Source organism: Xylocopa sonorina, chromosome 9 (genome assembly GCF_050948175.1).
Source record: "Xylocopa sonorina isolate GNS202 chromosome 9, iyXylSono1_principal, whole genome shotgun sequence".
Classification (NCBI taxonomy): domain Eukaryota; kingdom Metazoa; phylum Arthropoda; class Insecta; order Hymenoptera; family Apidae; genus Xylocopa; species Xylocopa sonorina.
This window is the reverse complement of record NC_135201.1, coordinates 12,568,304-12,576,735: the sequence shown is the minus strand read 5'-3', so window position 1 is coordinate 12,576,735 and position 8,432 is coordinate 12,568,304.

Below are 8,432 nucleotides of genomic sequence, written 5' to 3'. Positions count from 1 at the left end.
ATGTGGATCGCTCGTTTCGTCCTCCTCTACAGGGTGTTCCGCAACGGTTTCGGTTAGAAAACGATGCCCCCGAGGAGGCGAACGAATTCCTTCGGACGATGCCTTCTTCCTTTTTGCCCGGCCGGCAGAAGACGGAAGACGAAATCGAACGTATCCGTGAGCCCGGCTGTCTCTCCGCCGTCGGCGTCGACGGTGGCTCCTCGCGGCCGGAGTGACACGTTCGTTTTCCCTGGGAAAATGCCAGACGATCGCCTTCCCATGGGAATTTTCCTCCCGTGATCCTTCGATCCTCCTCGACTATAATTTTATTTCAATCTCTTGCCCGTGAGCAGAAGACAGACTGGCTTTAAAGAGGAGGAAAGGACGAAAGGAAAAAAGAAAAAGAAACCACCTTCTACCCTTGGTTCCGAGAAATTTCAGCCTTCCTTCGCTTCGAGCCGCGTTTTGACGTTTCCCCGACATATTTTGACGCATCATTCTTCCCCGAGGATTTCCAGACACCGCCGCCATCCTTTTTGCCTTTTCTCCGTGTCGCGGTGAAACACGACAGGCATTCCCGACCACTGTCAACCCAACCGAAGAATCGAGCCTCGCCAAACGACCGTCCTCGGGAACTGATTAAAAAAGAGAAAAGGTACACTCCTACCAGCGAAACATCCCCGAATCGGCGTAACCGTGGAACAGGAACGAGTCCGTCCTCCGGTTCGAACAAGTCATCGTAGCTCGAGGTCGGCTCCGGGAGGATATTTCAAGCACGCGCTATCGATTTTGTATCGGATGAAACTCGGACCAGCCACTTAGTCACGAGATTAGCCGGTCCCGAAATTCCACGTGTCACCGTGCGCCGGTGTTCCCGGGTTTCCTCCTCCGCTATACACCGGAGAGAGAGACGCATCATCGGGGGAGACGTCCGAATGGATGGAATGACAGAAACACAGACGAGCGAACAACAGCCTGGAGGAGAAAGAGGAGGAGGGTTGGGAAAGAAAAAGGAGGAAAACGAGAAAGAGAGAAAGGCCGAGCGGGAGCACAATGTTCGTCAGCCGGACAATGAAGTCAGTCTCTCGGACGATGGACCGAGGACTCTCCTCGGCCGAGTATCGATACTAATCGATGTACACGCACACCGACCAGTTCGCGGTCATACGTTACACATTCTGATGGCTACAGTCTCGGCTAAAAGTTTCCTCTCTGCTCGCGGTTTTTACCTCGTCTCCGATATCGAGCCCCGTCGATACCATCGAGGCGCGATCCTTAACTGGAAACGGACCGGGGAGCGTCGTCGTCGGATCGAGGTGGAGAAAAAAAATGGTCAATCCTCGTCTTCGTACGGTTTCGGAGCGCCAGTGGCCGAGGCCCGTATTTTTCTCGCACGCTGTACGTGAATGCGGACTCGTGGAGAACGCGAGATTCGATTAGTCCCCGTATTGCGGGCCTACAGGTGTGCGCGTCCGAATCGGGCACGCACACACCACGCGACACCGGGTAGAAAAGCTCTCGGAGGAAGAAGAGAGCCGAGAGCGTGTCATTGTTAGCCAGCCGAGGGCTTAAGTGATTCCTGACACGTTGTCCGTGAAAATGCTTCCCGAGTAGAATGAGAGTGGCTCTCTCGCGCAGGGCGGAATGCCAGTCCGAGGGCCCAGATCGATCGCTATTATCGAGCACCGCTTTTTGTTTCGACCTCGAGCGAGCCTCCAATCCCTGTAGCCTGGCTCGGCGATAACCAAAGACGACGACGACGACGACGATCGTTCGTTCGATTCGTCTTTCTCTCTCGCTGTCGTTACGTATTCGGACGACGATTCCTTTTCGATCTCTATATCGGTTACGAAAGTGGGAAAGCTCAGGGAACGGCGATCGTCCGGCGCGAAGCAAATAAATTTCCCCGACAAAGACGCATCAAGAGGCCCATTCTTCTTCTTCCTCTTCTTCTTCTCCTCTTCTACACGAGGCTCGCCCCGAAACCTCCAAGACAATTTCACGGCCCGTTCCACGGGCGGCCGTCTTTAATTTTTCATCCCCCTTGGAAGCCGGACAATCTGTGCAGGATCCTTGGCGAAGGATGCCACGGTTGCTTCGGGGATAGTCAAAACAGCTCCACCCTCTGGTGGTCATGGTCGTGGATACCGCGCACCCCCCTCGTGAAACGCGTGTCTCGAGGGTTCGCCGGGGTACCTTCACGGCCGTCGAGCCAGAGGGACCAGGAGGGGTGAAAAGTCCTGAACGGAGACCGTGACACCATCGGGTTACGCCTGTTTTGTACACAGATTCGGCACGGCCAATATAATGCCTATTTATCCGTCTCGGGCTCGGCTCTCTCGTTCGACGCCCACCGATCCAATTATCCAAGGTACCACATTATGATACACTCCCTGCGATTCGCGACACTCGCTGCGTCGACGGACCAGCCGAGGATCCATTGTTCGATGGCACTTGCACGAGCATCGCGGACTATTTCAATTTACCGGGATGCCGATCGACGATGATAGATGCGAGACGGGGTTGCTAACGGGAGGATCGAGCACAGCCGTGCGAACTTGCCGGTCGGCGTTCGCCATTAGCTACGAAATGGCCCATGGAAACGTGCCTCCGCGATTCCTACGATTCGCCACGCGACTTTGTTCCGTGTCTCGTCTCGTCCCGTTCTAATTGAATTCGAACGGAGAACCGTTCGACCGGAAGCGAACGGGACGCAGATGAAGGATTCAGATAAATTTCGGATGGGAAAGAAGCGGCGGAGAGTGTGTCGGCGGCGCGCATCGATCAGCCGCAGATTGCACGGTATCGTAACTGCATTAGGTAAATTACACGTTGCACCGTACCGCCTCGCCGATGAAGAGACTCATTATCGTTTAGTAATGATTCGACGACGTGTTATATAATTTACGAAACACGCGATCCCAATTACCCGGACGCGCGCAATCCTCGTTTGCATACGGAATCGCGCGCGGATACCAAGATTTCCACCCAACGAAAACAGGATCACCGGTCGTTGAACGGGGGGGAGGGTGTGGGGGGGGGGGGGGGCGCGTCCGTAACGTTCCCAGAGTACGCCTTCAACGGGCGAAGAAAATTAAGATAAAACGGTGTGTTACGCGTGCGATAACGGAGGGCCGATAAACACACGTTACACCCCCGCCGGCTGGCAACCATATTTCTTAAACATTTCCAATTCCAACTTTCCGCCCGCGAAACGGTTGCATGTCTCAACTTCTTCGGGGCCCCGTCCCTGTCTCTTAACTGCAACGATGAACAGCCGCGTGTTGCGCTCCAACTTGCCCGGTGAACTTTGTGTTTTCGCGGAACCGAGATCGCGGCGCGCGTCGAAACTTGTTAAATTTCCGCGCGTACGCCTCTTATCAGATGCGGGGTTCTTAATTGGAAAAACCAGTCCTACCGGCGCCTGTCTGTTTTCACGAAACGCGCGGAGCGTCGAAAGGAAAAAGAAAGGAAAACTTTGACCTTAAATTTCCGATTCGAAACACTCGACCGACGCGGAGAAACGGCGGATCTATCGAGAGAGGGTAGAAGAGGGTGTGCGGGGTTAAAAAGCTGGCATCAGCGTGGATTCCCGAGAGCCGGTGGATTTCGAGGAAGCCGTGAAATCAATCAAATGGTAGCGCTCGGGGTGACCGTTCGGTCGCGAAAAAGAGGGATCGAAAAAGCACGAGGGAAGATCGGTAAGGTGCGCAGAGAGGAGCCACGGGGGTGTTTGGTTCGTCCACGCGGAGCTCTCCGCGGGTTCCCATGGGCAGGTTGGCCCACCCATGGGTTCTTGAGGACGCGAGCCAGAACCGGCCATTCAGAGGAACGGACACGAAGAGCCGAGGGAAGAAACGGATAGAGTCCTTCGTTCCCGTGACAGCGGGGGCCCGGCGACCTGGCAGATATAAACGTGTAATTCTTTCGCGTTTCGCACTCATTGTTCCCCTAAACTATGGATTGCGCCATTGTCGCGAGGAACGCACCGCTCGACGGGGGTAGCGAACCACGGCATTATTCGCCGGGGACCGGTGAATGCGCAGACTCACGGCGGACACTTTACTCGTTACCTCGTGAAAACGATGCACTTGACTCCTCGGCTAACCGGGAGACGCACCCGTAAAAGATCCTCCGTTCAACCGCGGGACGAAGAGGTGAGGTCTTTATCCCCCGAAAATTCTCAGCAGTTTACGACGACGTGGAGCGAGGAACGTTCGTAAGAACGTTCGAGACGCGGTAGCAGGGAACCAAGTTGATCCAATAACAGTTTCACACGATCCGACAAGGGTAGCCGAAAGTCAAAGCTGACCAATTAATGACCCGGACTCGGTTAATCCAGCCATTTGGTTCGCGAACGACTTCTCCGTCCCCTTTCCAGGCATAATTCGATCCACGCCGCCCCCGTTGGATTTGCTGGGACGAACGACGAAACCGAGGGTGTTACGACTCCGACCCCTCGAGACCGTTTTAACCCACGGACGAGAAACATCCTCGTTCCCCGTACTAAAGGCATCAGCCACTTATCTGGCACGCGCATCGGATTGCGTTCCTTATCGCAGTGCAGCACTACTTTCGCTACGATCCACCCCGGGCTCGACCCTCTACGCCCCCTCGGCCGGTGCCCCGGAGAACCAGAGGACAACGGGTAAACGGAAACGGCGCGGAACGCCGAATGAAATCGTCTTACGGGCCAGAATCTGTATCGCGTGTCGCGTTACTCGAACGGAATTTCGCTGGTCTCTCCGCCGTCTCGTGGAACGATATTTCATCCAATCCGAGAGTCACGCTTCGCGGATGATGCACACGCGAGTAGTCACGGGGCCGGAAGAATCACGCGAGGGCCCTCGATAGAAACCTCTCGAGCGATCTCGAAACGGGTCTGAAACACCCCGAGCCGCGGGGCCAGCGTGATCCGTGGCGGATCTTTTCGAGGGGAAAAAAAAAGAAAAATAAATAAAAGTACGGTTACATCGTCGTACGTTATATCGCGGACATTGTGTTTGCACGGGCCCCACCATGTGTCAACGTCTTATTCTTATTCTCGGGGAGAGCGGGGGGATCTATAGAGGAGCCTGGGAAAAGGTTTGAGGGAGTGCATTATACTCCGACTCCATTATGTTTGCCAGAGTACTTTAAAATGTTGATAAATTGCGTCTGGAAGGTTTTTAAGAAAAAGAGAAAAAGAAATGGATACGAGTGACTGGGAGAGGACGGAAAGAAAAAAAAGAAAGAGAGGGAGAAAAACATTTACGACACCGCGACGCGTCTACTTTTATACGACGAGTTCCTTGATCCAGCAACCGGGGAAGTATCGACGGAGTTCGGTCGAGAGTCGCGCGTGAAATTACGCAGAAACAGGACGCGGTCGAAGGGAATCGAATCCTGGCGAGCGACTCTCTCTCTCGAGAGAGAGTAAGGACCGGTCATGCAATACCTGGAAGAGCAGCGAGAGAGGATGATCAATGAAATAGACCGTAGGCGTGTGTATACGGTTCTGGTTAGCGGTTGATGCGACTCGAACACGAAAACCGGGAGGCAGCTTGGTATAATTGATAGACCGAGGCCGTGGCATAATGCCGGACGATTTGTCCGGGTACCCGAACACAATCAGACTTATTGCCGGCGAACGGATGCATCGCATTCGTAATCTTTTATGTCTCGCGTGGCGGCCCGGTATTCAGGGGGCGAGCTGGCGTTCGCGCGCGCGCGCGCGCCGCACCCACACGCGGGTCCCGGGGCCCTCTTTGGAAAAGTGTCTTGTTACCAGGCGATATTAATCCGGGGCCATTAAAAACTGGACGAGTGAAAAATAGTCGCGCAAAAGGAGCATCGAGCCGGCTACCTGTGTTCGAACGCGCACCTCCTCGAAACGACGTTCGATCCTCGGAGAAGGACGGGGCGAAGGAACCGGGGGGAGGGGGGACGGTTGAACGGGAAATCGAGCGAGTTACGTAGGTCGCGCGAGTGAAACGATGGGAAATGGTTACACGCGAACAAGCTGTACGTCTCGCGTTCGCCGGGGCCAGAATCACGGGACGCCTCGGTGAATGGGCCGGTAGGGGTCTAAGTTAGTTCTAACTAGGAGCAGACACCTAACGCTAGCCGCGCATAATGTCCCCATTCGTCATGAGCGCGCCTCTTTCTTCCACTGCGGGTTGGGTTATGCCAGCGCATAATACGGAGTCGAACCGGGCAGGAACCGATCGTCCTACGGGTCCTCTCTCGAGCTTCTCCCGGGCCACGTTGGGGGTGGTCCCCGGGTATCCGAACGACGCCACGCTGAGAGAGACGAGAACTACCTAATTGAAACGTTCTCTTTCATTTGTTATTCGGAGACCACGAGATGTCATCTCGGTTCCACGGAATTGGTTCGAGACGAGCCAGCGACACGGGGGCCGACGCCTCCTCTATTTTCCGAACGATTTTCGTCCGACGAGACGGACAAATCGAACGAGACGATTTAACTCGAAGGCACGAGGATTCCGGCAGGCACAGGTATCCGCCGCGCGGCAAAGTAAACGATGCTGGACAACACAATGCGCACGCGGCAGGGAGATTCGATCTACGCCGAGATACGCATCGATATCGCGGATTTCGTTGGTGGTGGGTATCGGGGACCGCGGAGGAGGGGTCAAGAGGCACGCGGTAGCTCGCAGTTACCGGATAAGATCTGTTCATCCCCTAGCAGGAGGGTAAAACATCGCGGTTTCAACGTCACTCCCATCAACCCCCGGGTTTTCTAGCTTACCCGGCTGGACGAAAACGCTTTTATACGCCGATCGTTTCGCCTTACCGCCGCGATACTTGCTCGGAAGGAAATTTTAATACTCCGCGTGGGGTATCGTGGAATCGGCGGTGAGTGCACTAACCGTTTCCGTCGACTGCCGGAATCTGGGTGGAGCCAGCCAGCCAGCGTCCCCGACATTTTCTTTCTCCCTCCGGACGACTCTCTTCCACGGGCGAATCTGAAAGGAGATGAGTTTTCCTTCGGTTAATTAAGACGCCCCTCTTGATACTGACAGTTGTATTTAGTCCGCGTTTAACTATGTTGCAAGTACATCCGTTAGATATTTCAAGATTAACGAGCGGCCGGCCCTCCGCTCCATTTTATTACTCCTTTCCCTGGCGTGACGGGCACCATAAAAATTCTAATTTCTTTATCTACCTTTAGACTTACATACATCGCGGAAGACAAACGCACGACACCCGCCTCGATCGTACCGACCGTGCGCGCGACGAATCGACGAATTTCCAAGCCACACCCAACAAAAAATCCCATTAACTCATTCGAGTTCTCCGGCTCTCTGGCTCTTTGGGAAGAGAGAGGGAGAGAGAGAGAGAGAGAGAGAGAGGACGCGGTAAACGATGGAACGGTATCGCGACAAAGGTTACACAGGCTCATCTCTCCTTTTATTATTCTCCCTGCAGACCACCGTAAAAATTCTAATTTCGCGAACCCTTTTTCGCGTGCGTCGCAGCCCGGCCGTATATCTATCCCGGTCCCTTATCGGACTTTATGGTCTTATATACGTTATACTTTATATTTTATAGCGTATACACCTTTCCGCTTGCCCCGTTCGCCTCGACCAACCCCTGTCTCGGGCATCACCCTCCCCCTTTCGTCCGCCACCAGCCCTCCGGTTGTTCGGTGGTTGCATGCACCGGCCGTTTCTCGAGGCGCAGATATTATGCCGTTGGCGTAACCACTCTGCCTCCTCCCTCCCTCACCCTCTCTCCTCTCTCTCTCTCTCTCTCACTCTCTTCCTCTCTGTACTCTGTACTCTCGAACGTACGCGTTCCCCGTTTCGCGATCTTTCCAACGGCTTACGGCCGCTGCCCGTTTTCGTTCCTCACCGCCGGCCGCGCGGCAAAAGAGAAACATTTTTCCGGGGCATTACTTTTATCGCGCGCCCACGTGTACGTGAGCTCCGGCTCGCGATACTATCCGTTAATTAATTGCATCGCGAAAAAAGACCAGAAGAAAAAGCTACCGACCGCTGGGGTGGAAAATCGTGGGGAAGGGCTGCGCGGGTTAGCACGGCTGAGTACTCGAGGGCCGCGAGCCTAAATAATTCCCCACCGGTTTGGAGAACCCGTGAGCTCCGATTTTCGAGAACGCGTGCAAGCGTCGAGCTGCTTCGCGAGATGTTTACAGCCGATCAGATTTCTCGAGCGCGTTTTCTCGACCGGCCAGTCGATAAAAACCGATGCACCAGCTCCGGGGCTAAAAATGTTTCGCCGGGCAAACACACGCGCGCGCGGAGATCGCGATCGATAGGTATCGCGTCGAGATCGTGGAGATTGCGCGACGCGGGACCCGAGTTTGCGCTTCCATTCGATTCGCAAAGATGCTCGGCCCGGGAATCTAATCGCGCACGCGAAACGACTAATTACTCGTCTGACGCGCGGTAATCCTGCCAGAGGGACTGACGGATAGCATTGAGAAGTCC